The sequence below is a fragment of the Myxocyprinus asiaticus genome, chromosome 42 (assembly GCF_019703515.2).
Source record: "Myxocyprinus asiaticus isolate MX2 ecotype Aquarium Trade chromosome 42, UBuf_Myxa_2, whole genome shotgun sequence".
Taxonomy (NCBI): Eukaryota; Metazoa; Chordata; class Actinopteri; order Cypriniformes; family Catostomidae; genus Myxocyprinus; species Myxocyprinus asiaticus.
This window is the reverse complement of record NC_059385.1, coordinates 31885540-31899701: the sequence shown is the minus strand read 5'-3', so window position 1 is coordinate 31899701 and position 14162 is coordinate 31885540. Positions and strand designations below refer to the sequence as shown.

The following is a 14162-nucleotide window of genomic DNA, read 5'->3' as shown; positions in this document are numbered from 1 at the left end:
GCCGAAGAACACCATCCCAATCATGAAGCATGGGGATGGAAGCATCATGTTGTGGGGGTGTTTTGCTGCAGGAGGGACTGGTGTACTTCACAAAATAGATGGCATCATGAGGAAGGAAAATTATGTGGATATACTGAAGCAACACCTCAAGACATCAGCCAGGAAGTTCAAGCTCGGTCGCAACTGGGTCTTCCAAATGGACAATGACCCCAAGCATACCTCCAAAGTTGTGGCAAAATGGCTTATGGACAACAATATACAACTGAGATGTCTGAGAGTCAAAATGGCCTCAATAAACCAGAGCCTGACCTTTTGTCTAACCTAAAATAAAATCTCCCACATTCCCACATCACAAAACAGCAACACTTGACTATACAATACCAACATCAGCAGCAGCAACTCAGAAGCCAATCCCTCATGGTCAACACAGACAGACTGACAGAGAAAGAGAGACATACACAAGTGTCTAGCTGAGCAGAGGAAGCCGAGATTTAAGGGGAATCCTCAAGAAACTGTTAAATAAAATATCAAATAACTTTCCCTTCCCAAGTGTGTGTGAAACAGATTAATGATGAAGCAGAGAAAGATGAAGCAGTCACTGGCAAACAGTAAAGCAGTAAAAAAAGGTCATACGCACTTCATAAAACCGTAACTGGAGAGTACCTCCTTCAGGGACCTGCGCAGAACAAAACTGTAGCATTGATGTGTGTTTCATTTCTGTCTGCAAATATACTTGTCATCTCAAGTGCTGACATATGACATGCACATCAACATAACAGCAGACAGCGAGGCAGCTGTTCGGCATGTATTTTTTTTTTTCAATATCTTAAGGTGTGATGGTTTAATGTAAGCAAACAAAACTGAATTACCCTGAGCCAATTAGTAATTCAAACATAGATTTAGATTTTTTTTTTAAGAAAAGTGAGTGGTGCATGCCCATACAAAAGTCGCTGCCATGATGCTACCAGTAAGGTGCATTCCTAAGCGGTTGCTAACATGTTTGGAGTGTTTTATAAGCATGTTATAAGCATGTTGCTAGGTGGTTGCTTACTGGCAAGTCAAAAGAGCTCACTGGATTTTTTCACCTGTTTTATCGTCTGGTGGGTAAAAATTGTAAGTCTGATCACTTAGAAAATAATAGCATGAAAATGCACGATTTGAGATCATTTATGTCTTTACACTGGTTTTCCAGTAAATATACAGGTGCATCTCAATAAATTAGAATGTCGTGGAAAAGTTCATTTATTTCAGTAATTCAACTCAAATTGTGAAACTCGTGTATTAAATAAATTCAGTGCACACAGACTGAAGTAGTTTAAGTCTTTGGTTCTTTTAATTGTGATGATTTTGGCTCACATTTAACAAAAACCCACCAATTCACTATCTCAAAAAATTAGAATACATCATAAAACCAATAAAAAAAAACATTTTTAGTGAATTGTTCATTTACTGTATATGTACTCGATACTTGGTAGGGGCTCCTTTTGCTTTAATTACTGCCTCAGTTCGGCGTGGCATGGAGGTGATCAGTTTGTGGCACTGCTGAGGTGGTATGGAAGCCCTGGTTTCTTTGACAGTGGCCTTCAGCTCATCTGCATTTTTTGGTCTCTTGTTTCTCATTTTCCTCTTGACAATACCCCATAGATTCTCTATGGGGTTCAGGTCTGGTGAGTTTGCTGGCCAGTCAAGCACACCAACACCATGGTCATTTAACCAACTTTTGGTGCTTTTGGCAGTGTGGGCAGGTGCCAAATCCTGCTGGAAAATGAAATCAGCATCTTTAAAAAGCTGTTCAGCAGAAGGAAGCATGAAGTGCTTCAAAATTTCTTGGTAAACGGGTGCAGTGACTTTGGTTTTCAAAAAACACAATGGACCAACACCAGCAGATGACATTGCACCCCAAATCATCACAGACTGTGGAAACTTAACACTGGACTTCAAGCAACTTGGGCTATGAGCTTCTCCACCCTTCTTCCAGACTCTAGGACCCTGGTTTCCAAATGAAATACAAAACTTGCTCTCATCTGAAAAAAGGACTTTGGACCACTGGGCAACAGTCCAGTTCTTCTTCTCCTTAGCCCAGGTAAGACGCCTCTGACATTGTCTGTGGTTCAGGAGTGGCTTAACAAGAGGAATACAACAACTGTAGCCAAATTCCTTGACACGTCTGTGTGTGGTGGCTCTTGATGCCTTGACCCCAGCCTCAGTCCATTCCTTCTGAAGTTCACCCAAATTCTTGAATCGATTTTGCTTGCCAATCCTCATTAGGCTGCGGTTCTCTCGGTTGGTTGTGCATCTTTTTCTTCCACACTTTTTCCTTCCACTCAACTTTCTGTTAACATGCTTGGATACAGCACTCTGTGAACAGCCAGCTTCTTTGGCAATGAATGTTTGTGGCTTACCCTCCTTGTGAAGGGTGTCAATGATTGTCTTCTGGACAACTGTCAGATCAGCAGTCTTCCCCATGATTGTGTAGCCTAGTGAACCAAACTGAGAGACCATTTTGAAGGCTCAGGAAACCTTTGCAGGTGTTTTGAGTTGATTAGCTGATTGGCATGTCACCATATTCTAATTTTTTGAGATAGTGAATTGGTGGGTTTTTGTTAAATGTGAGCCAAAATCATAACAATTAAAATAACCAAAGATTTAAACTACTTCAGTCTGTGTGGACTGAATTTATTTAATACACGAGTTTCACAATTTGAGTTGAATTACTGAAATAAATGAACTTTTCCACGACATTCTAATTTATTGAGATGCACCTGTATCTAAACACCCTTCTGTCAAACCAGCCCGTCTTACACCAAAAATCCACGCTCCAAATCACAGAGATCACATTTTTTTTTCCCATTCTGATGGTTACATTTATTTACATTTTTATGCATTTGGCAGATGGTTGATGTGAACATTAACTGAAGCTCCTGACCCATATCTGCCTGATTTTATGCACTGCACTGCTGACACACGATTGGCTGATTAGTTAATCGCATGGATGATTGTTAGTGCCAGACGGGCTGGTTTGAGTATTTCTGTAACTGCTGATCTCCTGGGATTTTCACACACAACAGTCTCTAGAGTTTACTCCAAATGGTGCCAAAAAACAAAAAACATGCAGTGAGGTGCAGTTCTGCAGATGGAAACACACTGTTGATGAGAGAGGTCAACAGAGAATGGCCAGACTGGTTCGAACTGATAAAGTCTACGGTAACTCAGATAACCGCTCTGAACAATTGTGGTGAGAACAATATCATCCCAGAATGCTATTCTGATATGTGGGTTGGTGTATATATATATTTATATTTTATATATATATATATATATATATACACACACACAGTACTGTGCAAAAGTTTTAGGCACTTGTGAAATATGTTGCATGTCTTCAAAAATAATGACATAAATAGTTATAATTTATCACTTAATGTCATACAAAGTCCAGTAAACATAAAAAAGTTAAACCAGTATTCGGTGTGACCACCTTTGCCTTTAAAACAGCACCAATTCTCCTAGGTACACCTGGACACAGTTTTTCTTAGTTGTTGGCAGATAGGATATTCCAAGCTTCTTGGAGAATTCGCCACAGTTCTTCTAGCTATTTAGGCTGTCTCAATTGCTTCTGTCTCTTTATGTAATCTCAGACTGACACGGGGCAGGTCCATGTTCAGTGAGGGGCTTTGTGGGGGCCATGACATCTGTTGCAGGGATCCCTGTTCTTCTATTCTAATCTTTTCTATTTGCAAAAATAATGTTTGGGAGTCAAACATATTTCCTACTGACACACTAAAGCTGAAGATATAAATAACCATCTTAAGACAAATGCATTTGTGAGACATCTTATGTGCCTAAGACTTTTGCACAGTACTGTATATATATATATATTAAGCATAAACATCTATTTTTTGCATTGCTGTGTAGAATTAGTGGTTTGTTCAAATACCTAACCCTAAAAATAAGCAATAGAAATAGTGATGCATGCATTTGCAAGTATAAATACTAATGAGATCACCATGGTATTTAAAGGAAGGAAAGGAAGGAAACAATAGGTGACTGTACATAATGTCTTTTAAAGAAATCTTGCACATGATCCAAACTCCACTACGCCCGGCAGACTTCTGTCCGAAGAGAGCTGATGCCCTTTTCGTGTAGTAAAGCCGACAGAGTGCATTGTGGTCAAAACTTGAAACTTGGGTTCCACCCAAACATCCATTACCCAGCATCCCCTGTGTCCCCATTCCTCTATTCATATGCATGTGACCTTTGACTCGACTGCAGGCAGATGGATCGCTTGGGAGAAACAGTTCTCTACTATGCCCCCCACCCCCAGCCCCCAAATCAGGGCGGATGTCTCCCCCACTGATAGTGCTCGATAATGTCTAATTTAGCCCAGAATTGACCCTCACTTCCTGATCTATTCATAGACATAAGCATTCTATTGCTTTCTTTTCCCCTACTGCAAATTTGAGATTTCATGTGAGTTTCTAAAATGGCCATGGGAGGCAATTATAGTGGTGCAGTGTAAAAAGACTGCAAGGTACAATTCCACTATGTACAGCTGCCCCGAGACAACATCTTTTTATTTAATATGTATGTATTCAGTGTGTGTATATATATATATATATATATATATATATATATATATATATATATATATATATATATATACACACACACACACACACATATACAAATATATACACAGTGCATCCGGAAAGTATTCACAGCGCTTCACTTTTTCCAAATTTTGTTATGTTACAGCCTTATTCCAAAATGGATTAAATTCGTTATTTTCCTCAAAATTCTACAAACAATACCCCATAATGACAATGTGAAAGAAGTTTGTTTGAAATCTTTGCAAATTTATTAAAAATAAAAAACGAAAAAAAAAATCACATGTACGTAAGTATTCACAGCCTTTGCTCAATACTTTGTTGAAGCACCTTTGGCACCAATTATGTATATAGTATGATGCTATAAGCTTGGCACACCTATTTGTGGGCAGTTTCTCCCATTCTTCTTTGCAGGACCTCTCAAGCTCCATCAGGTTGGATGGGGAGCAACGGTGCACAGCCATTTTCAGATCTCTCCAGAGATGTTCAATCGGGTTCAAGTCTGGGCTCTGGCTGGGCCACTCAAGGACATTCACAGAGTTGTCCTGTAGCCACTCCTTTGTTATCTTGGCTGTGTGCTTAGGGTCATTGTCCTGTTGGAAGATGAACCTTCGCCCCAGTCTGAGGTCCAGAGCGCTCTGGAGCAGGTTTTCATCAAGGATGTCTCTGTACATTGCTGCATTCATCTTTCCCTCGATCCTGACTAGTCTCCTAGTTCCTGCCACTGAAAAACATCCCCACAGCATGATGCTGCCACCACCATGCTTCACTGTAGGGATGGTATTGGCCAGGTGATGAGCGGTGCCTGGTTTCCTCCAGACATGACGCTTGCCATTCAGGCCAAATAGTTCAATCTTTGTTTCTCATGGTCTGAGAGTCCTTCAGGTGCCTTTTGGCAAACTCCAGGCGGGCTGTCATGTGCCTTTTACTGAGGAGTGGCTTCCTTCTGGCCACTCTACCATACAGGCCTGATTGGTGGAGTGCTGCAGAGATGGTTGTTCTTCTGGAAGGTTCTCCTCTCTCCACATAGAAATGCTGGAGCTCTGTCAGAGTGACCATGGGGTTCTTGGTCACCTCCCTGACTAAGGAACTTCTCCCCCGATCGCTCAGTTTGGCCAGGTGGCCAGCTCTAGGAAGAGTCCTGGTGGTTCCAAGCATCTTCCATTTATGGATGATGGAGGTCACTGTGCTCATTGGGACCTTCAATGCTGCAGAAATGTTTCTGTACCCTTCCCCAGATCTGTGCCTCGATACAATCCTGTCTCGGAGGTCTGCAGACAATTCCTTGGACTTCATGGCTTGGTTTGTTAACATGCACTGTTAACTGTGGGACCTTATATAGACAGGTGTGTGCCTTTCCAAATCATGTCCAATCAACTGAATTTAACACAGGTGGACTCCAATCAAGTTGTAGAAACATCTCAAGGATGATCAGTGGAAACAGGATGCACCTGAGCTAAATTTTGATTGTCATGACAAAGGCTGTGAATACTTATGTACATGTGATTTTTTTTATTTTTTTATTTTTAATAAATTTGCAAAGATTTCAAACAAACTTTTTTTCATGTTGTCATTATGGGGTATTGTTTGTAGAATTTTGAGGAAAATAATTAATTTAATCCATTTTGGAATAAGGCTGTAACATAACAAAATGTGGAAAACGTGAAGCGCTGTGAATACTTTCCGGATGCACTGTATATACAGTGTATATTTATATATATGGATATATACAGTGTGTGTGTGTGTATATATATATATATATATACACACACAGTTGTGCTCAAAAGTTTGCATACCCTTGGAGAATTGGTAATATATGTACCATTTTTAAGTGAGCAGGCAAATCACATTTCTTTTATTTCTTATGGGATTCATATTCAACTGTAAGTTATAACAGAATGGCACAATCATAAAACAAAACATGGCAACAAAGAAAAAAATGAAATGACCCCTGTTCAAAAGTCTGCATACCCTTAGTTCTTAATACTGTGTATTGCCCCCTTTAGCATCAATGGCAGCGTGCAGTCTTTTGTAATAGTTGTCTATGAGGCACCAAATTCTTGCAGGTGGTATAGCTGCCCATTCGTCTTGGCAAAATGCCTCCAGGTCATGCAAAGTCTTTGGTCGTCTTGCATGAACCGCAAGATCTCCCCAGAGTGGCTCGATGATACTGAGGTCAGGAGACTGTGATGGCCACTCCAGAACATTCACCTTTTTCTGCTGTAACCACTGGAGGGTCAACTTGGCCTTGTGCTTAGGGTCATTGTCGTGCTGGAAAGTCCAAGAGCGTCCCATGTGCAGCTTTCATGCAGAAGAATGCAAATTGTCTGCCAGTATTTTCTGATAACATGCTGCATTCATCTTGCCATCAATTTTCTCAAGATTCCCTGTGCCTTTAGAGCTCACATATTTGGACTCAAGATGGCGCCGAGTATGGCTGCTGCGTTGCGAGCTCTGACACAACATAGCAATGGTTTGTTTGTTTTGTTTACAATTCTTATGTTTTTTGTCTTGGATGTTGTCTGCCTTATTGTCTACGACAGACAAACACTTTTGGACATTGGCTCAGCGATCTCACACCGTAAACCGGACTTCACATTCCTCAATGCCGACCCGCTGTTTACAAACACGCAAGCGGAGCCCTTTGTCTGGGCAGCACGGCCGCGAAAATGCAGGAGGAAAAGGGGAAACAGAGCCGGCGTTCTCATCAGAGTAAGACGCCGCGCAAATCGACCCCCGCTACCCACTATTCTACTGGCAAATATTCAGTCTCTGGATAACAAGCTCTGCGAGCTGAAAGCGCGGATCTCTTTCCAACGAGAGACGAGGGACTGCTGCGTTATCTGCCTTACGGAAACTTTCCAGACTCAGCCATTGAACCCGCGGGGTTCTCCATGCTCCGAGCGGACAGAGCGAAAGACCTCTCAGGTAAAACTAGAGGAGGTGGTGTATGTTTTATGATCAACAAATCCTGGTGTGATCAGAGGAACGTACATTCCATCAAGTCTTTCTGTTCTCCTGATCTGAAATTTCTTATGCTTCTGTGTCGACCATTCTGGCTACCGAGGGAATTCACAGCGGTCATTATCACAGCTGTGTACATTCCCCCACAAGCCGACACAGACCGGGCACTCAAGGAACTGTATGGGAGTATAAGTGAGCAGGAAACCGCGCACCCTGAGGCCGCGTTCATTGTGACCGGGGACTTTAATAAAGCCAGTTTCAAATCAGTCGCACCAAAATATCACCAGCACATTAGTTTCAACACACGAGGGGACCGGGTTTTGGACCATTGCTACTCTCCGTTCCGGGATGGCTACAAATCCCTCCCCCGCCCACCATTTGGCAAATCGGACCACTCTTCCATTCTGCTTCTGCCCGCTTACAGGCAGAAACTGAAACAGGAAGCACCCACCCTCAGAACGATCCAGTGCTGGTCGGACCAATCAGACTCTACGCTACAAGACTGTTTTGATCGCACGGACTGGGAGATGTTCCGGTCCACCTCTGATGACGACATCGAGCTTTACGCTGATAGCGTAATGTGTTTCATCAGAACGTGTGTAGAGGAAGTGATTCCGACCAGAACTGTGCGAATCTATCCGAATCAGAAGCCGTGGATCAACAGCGATGTTCGCGCGGCACTTAATGTGCGGACCTCCGCTTTTAATTCCGGGAACGCGGAGGAGCATAAACAAGCCAGTTATGCCCTCCGAAAAACTATCAAAACAGCAAAACGCCAGTACAGGAGTAAGATTGAAGGACAGTTTAACACCACCAACTCTAGAAGCATGTGGCAGGGAATTAACATCATCACGGACTTTAAAGGGAATAAAAACTCCGCCATGAACACCGCTGCCTCTCTACCGGATGAGCTAAATACTTTTTATGCTCGTTTCGAGGGAAATAACACCGCCCTCGCGGAGAGAGCTCTCGCGGCCGAAGCTACAGAGGTTAGTTCACTCTCCGTCTCTGTAGCGGATGTAACACGATCCTTCTGACGGGTGAATATCCGCAAAGCCGCGGGTCCAGACGGCATTCCGGGCCGCGTCATCAGAGCGTGAGCGAACCAGCTGGCTGGTGTTTTTACGGACATTTTCAACCTTTCCCTCTCTTTGTCTGTAGTCCCCACATGCTTTAAAACATCCGCCATTGTGCCTGTTCCAAAACAATCGAAAATAACTTGTTTAAATGACTGGCGTCCTGTTGCTCTGACCCCCATCATCAGCAAATGTTTTGAGAGACTAATCAGAGATTACATCTGCTCTGTATTACCACTCAATCTTGACCCGCTGCAGTTTGCTTACCGCAACAACCGCTCCACTGATGATGCCATTGCATCTACAATACACACTGCTCTCTCCCACATGGAAAAAAAGAACACTTATGTGAGAATGCTGTTTGTAGACTACAGCTCAGCATTCAACACCATAGTGCCCTCCAAGCTAGATGAGAAACTCCGGGCTCTGGGCTTAAACAGCTCGCTGTGCAGCTGGATCCTGGACTTCCTGTCAAGCAGACGCCAGGTGGTTAGAATAGGCAGCAACATCTCCTCATCACTGACCCTCAACACTGGAGCCCCACAGGGCTGTGTTCTCAGCCCACTACTGTATTCCCTGTACACACATGACTGTGTGGCAACACATAACTCCAATGCCATCATTAAGTTTGCTGATGACACGACGGTGGTAGGTCTGATCACTGACAATGATGAAACAGCTTACAGAGAGGAGGTGCACACTCTGACACACTGGTGTCAGGAGCACAACCTCTCCCTCAACGTCAGTAAGACAAAGGAGCTTGTGGTGGACTTCAGGAGAAAAGACAGAGAACACAGTCCAATCACCATCAATGGAGCACCAGTGGAGAGAGTCAGCAGCTTCAAGTTCCTGGGTGTCCACATCACTGAGGAACTCACATGGTCCGTCCACACTGAAGTCGTTGTGAAGAAGGCTCATCAGTGCCTTTTCTTCCTGAGACGGCTGAGGAAGTTTGGAATGAACCGCCACATCCTCACACGGTTCTACACCTGCACTGTGGAGAGCATCCTGACTGGCTGTATCTCTGCCTGGTACGGCAATAGCACTGCCCACAACCGCAAAGCACTGCAAAGGGTGGTGCGAACTGCCAAACACATCATCGGAGGTGAGCTTCCCTCCCTCCAGGAAATATATACAAGGCGGTGTGTGAAAAAAGCTCGGAGGATCATCAGAGACTCCAGCCACCCGAGCCATGGGCTGTTCTCACTGCTACCATCAGGTAGGCGGTATCGCAGCATCAGGACCCGCACCAGCCGACTCCATGATAGCTTCTTCCCCCAAGCAATCAGACTTCTGAACTCTTGATCTCCCACGATCAAAATACATCAGCCCTGCACTTTATTACTCTTTTATCTCACACCGGACTGTCATAAATTATATTACTGTCATTATATTATGTCTCTCTTAACAACTGACTATCAACTGACAGCCTGAATGTCAATACAGTACAATACTGTACATTCTATATATATACTTTTTTCATATATATTTTAATTTTTATTGAATAATGTGTATCTATATAGTATCTATATAGTAAAAAACAAACCAAAAAAAAAAAACAGCATATTGTATACTGTACAGTGTATGTTATTATTTGTATATTGTTGAGTGTAATTGTGTATAACAGATGTTTAAATTGTGTTGTGTTAATTTGATGTTTTAAGTTGTGTAATTATGTATAACAGATGTTTAAATTGTGTTGTGTTAATTTGATGTTTTAAGTTGTGTAATTATGTATAACAGATGTTTAAATTGTGTTGTGTTAATTTGATGTTTTAAGTCGAGTTTAATTATGTATAACAGATGTTTAAATTGCGTTGTGTTAATTTGATGTTATTGTAAATTGGTATATGTCCCATCACTGTCACGACTGCTATGTTGATCGGAACTGCACCCAAGAATTTCACACACCATTGCACTTGTGTATATGGCTGTGTGACAATAAAGTGATTTGATTTGATTTGATTTGATTTGATTTGATACCCCCAAAACATCAGTGAGCCACCACCATGCTTCACAGTGGGGATGGTATTCTTTTCACTATAGGTCTTGTTGACCCCTCTCCAAACATAGCGCTTATGGATGTGACCATAAAGCTCTATTTTGGTCTCGTCACTCTAAATTACAGTGTGCCAGATGCTGTGAGGCGTGTCAAGGTGTTGTCGGGCATATTGTAACCGGGCATTTTTGTGGCATTGGCGAAGTAAAGTCTTCTTTCTGGCAACTGGACCATGCAGCTCATTTTTGTTCAAGTATCGTCGTATTGTGCTCCTTGAAACAACCACACCGTCTTTTTCCAGAGCAGCCTGTATTTCTCCTGAGGTTACCTGTGGGTTTTTCTTTGTATCCTGTACAATTCTTCTGGCAGTTGTGGCTGAAATCTTTCTTGGTCTACCTGACCTTGGCTTGGTATCAAGAGATCCCTGAATTTTCCACTTCTTAATAAGTGATTGAACAGTACTGATTGGCATTTTCAAGGCTTTGGATATCTTTTAATATCCTTTTCCATCTTTATAAAGTAGACACTAATTATACACAGACACTAATTGCAATTTAAAAAGCCACAGGTGTGGGAAATTAACCTTTAATTGCCATTTAAACCTGCGTGTGTCACCTTGTGTGTCTGTAACAAGGCCAAATATTCAAGGGTGTGTAAACTTTTGATAAGGGCCATTTGGGAGATTTCTGTTATCATTATGATTTAAAAAGAGCCAAACAACTATATGATAATAAATGGCTTCATATGATCACTATCCTTAAATAAAAGACAGTTTTTTTGCATGATCAGTCATATTTTCAAAATCAATGCCAAAATTTCACAATTTCTGCCAGGGTATGCAAACTTTTCAGCGCAACTGTCTATATATATATATATATATATATTAAAATCTGAGATTAATTGTGATTAAAAAATTATCAAGTGACAGCTCTAATATATATATATGAGTGAGCACAGAATGTATGTGACGGATTCATTCATGACAGTTAATTGTTGACGTTGCTTCAGCAGTGACAAAACGATACAAATTTGTGTATTTGGCTCCTTTCCCGAGTTTCAATCGTTACCATGTTTTTTGTACATTTAACAAAAACGTCTTGGTTACTGCTGAACCTCCGTTCCCTGATGGAGGGAATGAGACATTGTGTCGATGTAGTGACACTAGGGGACGCTCTTGGGAGCCCCACATACCTCTGATCTTTGAGAAAAGGCCACTGGGAATTGGCAAGTGGAATTTTCATGCCACTCCCTCCGGAGCTGGCTCGCAACCACTCATTCAGGTTTTGCGCTGAGGAGCCGAGACAGGGTCCCGGCCATTTCAGCAGGTAGTACAGCATTGTAGCAAGAGGGACAAAAAATCTCGTTCCTTCCATCAGGCAACAGAGGTTACAACAGTAACCAAGACGTTCCCTATCTGTCACTCACACGATATTGTGTTGATGTAGTGACATTAGGGGTCCCTATACGAAATGCAACAACCAGCTGAACTGTGTTACGGGACTGACGGTGCAGGTGCAAGCAAGCCGCTGCGTGCCTAATAGCATTTGCATCCGGTCTGCATGTAGCCTCCCCCAACACCCCAAGAACATCGCACAGTCCCTCACAGCCACAAGACATATCTACAATGGGAACCGGCAGTGCCAGCCACGGCCTTTTCTTTTTTTTTTTTCTCCCTACAGAGTGAAAATCTTTCAGCTGGGGCCATATGTACTCATGTCGGGGAAGGTGTTATTTCCCCAGGAGGAAAAGACACCGCGGAGACCACATCCTACCCGAAGGGGAGGTTAACATGTGGCGAATACATAACATGGGCTTACCAGCTGCATGTGGAAGAAGCCCTGTGGTAGGTCCTAAACGGAGGGGAGGAACTCTACAGCACAGCGACCAGGGCAGGGGAGGACCCTGCCGAAGGGAGATACGGATTTGCCCTCAGGGAAACCGTACCGTGGAAAATACGTCACAAGGGGTTAGCATAGGTAACCAGCACATGTGGAGCACCTACCCCAGTACAGGGCATACTAGCACACGTATTGGGCCCGGGTACGAATTCCTCTGCTGAATTCGCCAGCCATAGGGCTATGGAGGAAGAACATCCAGGGTTCACTGTCTTGTGAACTCGCATGGGGGAAAAAGTGCACATCTTCCCCTCAGGGAGGGGAAAGGAATTATGTGCAAGCGGTACACCCGGCCAGCTGCCCACACACTTACTGCTCATACCTGTCAACACACGGGACAAAACCAGCTCAACCTGGAGATTATAAAATCTCACAAAGGTATTGGGTGTTACCCAGCCCGCTGCTGTACAGATGTCCACCAAAGCAGACAAAGAGCTGCTCAGAATGTCTAAAGCTCTGCGTGCGGTCGAAGTAGATGCGCAAAGCATGCACCGGACACAGCAATGACAAGGCTGGGTCTGCCTCCTCCTGGGGCAGCACTTGCAGGCTCACCACCTGATCCCTAAAAGGGGTCGTGGGAACCTTGGGCACATAGCCCGGTCGGGGTCTCAAAACTACGTGAGAATACTCCGGACCGAACTCCAGGCAGGTGTCGCTGACAGAGAATGCCTGCAGGTCCCCAACCCTCTTGATGGATGTGAGCGCATCAGGAGGGCAGTCTTCGGCGAGAGATCCTTTAGCTCAACTGACTCTAAGGGCTCAAACGGGACTCCCCGCAGGTCCAGCAGGACCATGGAGAGATCCCACGAGGGAACGAGGCGCAGCCTATGAAGATTCAACCTCCTAGCGCTTCTAAGGAACCTGATTATCAGGTTGTGCTTCCCCAGGGATTACCGTCCACTGTGTCGTGGTGCGCCACTATAGCAGCCACATACACCTTCAAGGTAGAGGGGGACAGCTGCCTCTCCAGCCCCTCCTGCAGGAAGGGAAGCACCAACATGACTGCACATCTCTGGGGGTCTTCCTCAGGAAGAACACCAATTTGTGAACAAATGCCACTTCAAGGCATACAGCTGCCTCGTAGAGGTCAGGTCCGGGCAGTAAAAGGTGCCCGCCACAACTTTGTGAATTCCTCATGCACCTCCGGGAAGAATGGAACCGGGGCAGGGCGCGGCCGTGAGCGGCACTCTGAACCCAGGAACCAATCATCAAGCCGCGAGGGCTCAGGGCACGGTGGAGGGTTCCACTCCAGCCCGACACTCGCGGCAGCCTGGGCAAGCGTGGCGGTCAGCTGGGAACCCAGCTGGGAAAAAGGTGGGAACCCAGTTGAGTCCTCAGCATCCGACTGTGCCAACCCGCTCCCCGATGCTGTGATCGAGAGCCCATCCTGCTCTCGAGCACCGAACGAGACATTAAACTTGCCCTGAGGTGAGCTGCCTGTCTCATCCCAGAACCCGACCGGGGCAAACGAGCATACTGGGGAATGGGTGGTCTGTGGGGGAATACCCGGTGGAACCACACCCATTGGGGTCCCCAAATCGCCCCCAACACTAACCGACCTGGCCTCGTACCCGTAGGTAGAAGGACCGGGGCAGGGAGAGGCTGGAGTGGCTTTACCTCG

At 44.3% G+C, this 14162-nt stretch overlaps 1 protein-coding gene across 3 annotated transcripts in view; it reads right to left on the bottom strand.

The window, feature by feature from the left end:
• The window catches only part of LOC127432332 (ephrin type-A receptor 5-like), a 182355-nt gene that overhangs the window by 35480 nt on the left and 132713 nt on the right, over positions 1-14162 (bottom strand). The window lies entirely within an intron of this gene.